Raw genomic sequence first — 2,500 nt, 5'->3', positions numbered from 1 at the left:
GTAGGAGCTACAGTGTTTGTTGCATTTTCAGTGGTAGTAGGAGCTACAGTGGTTGTGGCAGCTTCAGTGGTTGTTGGGGGCTTCAGTGGTAGTAGGAACTACAGTGGTTGTGGCAGCTTGAGTGGTTGTTGGGGCTTCAGTGGTAGTAGGAGCTACAGTGTTTGTGGCAGTTTCAGTGGTAGTAGGAGCTACAGTGGTTGTGCAGCTTCAGTGGTTGTTGGAGCCTCAGTGGTAGTGGGAGCTACAGTGGTTGTGGCTGCTTCAGTGGTAGTAGGAGCTAAAGTGGTTATGACAGTTTCGGTGGTTGTTGGGGACTCAGTGGTAGAAGGAGTTACACTGGTTGTGGCAGCTTCAGTGGTTGTTGGAGCCTCAGTGGTAGTAGGAACTAAAGTGGTTGTGGCAACTTCAGTGGTTGTTGGGCTCAATGGTAGTAGGGCTACAGTGGTTGTGGCAGTCAGTGGTGTTGGGGCTTCAGTGGTAGTAGGAGCTACAGTGGTTGTGGCAGCTTCAGTGGTAGTAGGAGCTACAGTGGTTGTGGCAGCTACAGTGGTTGTTAGAGCTTCAGTGTTAGTAGGAGCTACAGTCGTTGTGGCAGCTCCAGTGGTAGTAGGAGCTACAGTGGTTGTGGCAGCTTCAGTGTTTGTTGGAGCCTCAGTGGTAGTAGGAGCTACAGTGGTTGTGGCAGCTTCAGTGGTTGTTGGAGCCTCAGTGGTAGTAGGAGCTATAGTGGTTGTGGCAGCTTCAGTGTTTGTTGGAGCCTCAGTGGTAGTAGGAGCTACAGTGACTGTGGCAACTTCAGTGGTTGTTTGGGCCTCAGTGGTAGTAGGAGCTATAGTGGTTGTGGCAGCTTCAGTGTTTGTTGTAGCCTCAGTGGTAGTAGGAGCTACAGTGGTTGTGGCAGCTTCAGTGTTTGTTGGAGCCTCAGTGGTAGTAGGAGCTACAGTGGTTGTGGCAGCTTCAGTGGTTGTTGGAGCCTCAGTGGTAGTAGGAGCTACAGTGGTTGTGGCAACTTCAGTGGTAGTAGGAACTACAGTGGTTTTGGCAGCTTCAGTGGTTGTCGGAGCTTCAGTGGTAGAAGGAGCTACAGTGGTTGTGGCAGCTTCAGTGGTTGTTAGAGCATCAGTGGTAGTAGGAGCTACATTGGTTGTGGCTGCTTCAGTGGTAGTAGGAGCTACAGTGGTTGTGGCAGCTTCAGTGGTTGTTGGAGCATCAGTGGTAGTAGGAGCTATAGTGGTTGTAGGAGCTTCAGTGGTTGTTGGAGCCTCAGTGGTAGTAGGCACTACAGTGCTTGTGGCAGCTTCAGTGGTTGTTAGGGCTTCAGTGGTAATAGGAGCTACAGTGGTTGTGACAGCTTCAGTGGTAGTAGGAGCTACAGTAGTTGTGGCAGTTTCAGTGGTTGTTAGGGCATCAGTGGTAGTTAGAACTACAGTGGTTGTGGCAGCTCCAGTGGTTGTTGGAGCCTCAGTGGTAGTAGGAGCTACAGTGGTTGTGGCAGCTTCAGTGGTTATTGGAGCCTCAGTGGTAGTAGGAGCTACAGTGGTTGTGGCAGCTTCATTGGTTATTGGAGCCTCAGTGGTAGTAGGAGCTACAGTGGTTGTTGCAGCTTGAGTGGTTGTTGGGGCTTCAGTGGTAGTAGGAGCTACAGTGGTTTTGGCAGCTTCTGTGGTTGTTGGGGCCTCAGTGGTAGTAGGAGCTACAGTGGTTGTGGCAGTTTCAGTAGGTGTTGGAGCCTTAGTGGTAGTAGGAGCTACAGTTGTTGTGGCAGCTTCAGTGGCTGTTGGGACGTTAGTGGTAGTAGAAGTTACAGTGGTAGTTGGAGGTATAGTGTTTGTGGCAGCTTCAGTGGATGTTGGGGCGTCAGTGGTAGTAGGAGCTACAGTGGTTGTGGTAGCTATGGAAGAAGAAAGAGTTGTATTGTATCAGTATATGTAATGACACATATGAATGTCGTCATGGATGATTGCAATTTAATCAAGCATATATATTTATACATGCAGGCATGTACACACACACACACACACACACACACACACACACTGTATTTGTATGTATATATATATATATATATATATATATATATATATATATATATATATATGTTATAACATATATATGTATGTATGTATGTATTTACATATATGTGTGGGTGTGGGTGTGGATGGATAAATATACATTTCTCTCTCTCTCTCTGTGTTTTTACACACACCCACACACTCACACACGAAAACAACACAATTACATAATGTATATATATATATTATATTTTATATATATATAGAGAGAGAGAGAGAAGAAGAGAGAGAGAGAGAGAAGAGAGAGAGAGAGAGAGATAGAGAGATAGATAGATAGATACATAGATAGATAGGTATATAGATAGATAGATAGTTTAGATAGATATAGATATGATACACACATATTATATTTATTTATTTATTTATCTTTAATCTAGGTGGCTTTCGAAACTGTAGTCTCATTTCAATAAATCTAGTTTTTATATTGT

The sequence above is a fragment of the Penaeus monodon genome, chromosome 6, assembly GCF_015228065.2.
Source record: "Penaeus monodon isolate SGIC_2016 chromosome 6, NSTDA_Pmon_1, whole genome shotgun sequence".
NCBI lineage: Eukaryota > Metazoa > Arthropoda > Malacostraca > Decapoda > Penaeidae > Penaeus > Penaeus monodon.
The sequence above is the reverse complement of the archived record's forward strand: the minus strand, read 5'-3'. Positions refer to the sequence as shown.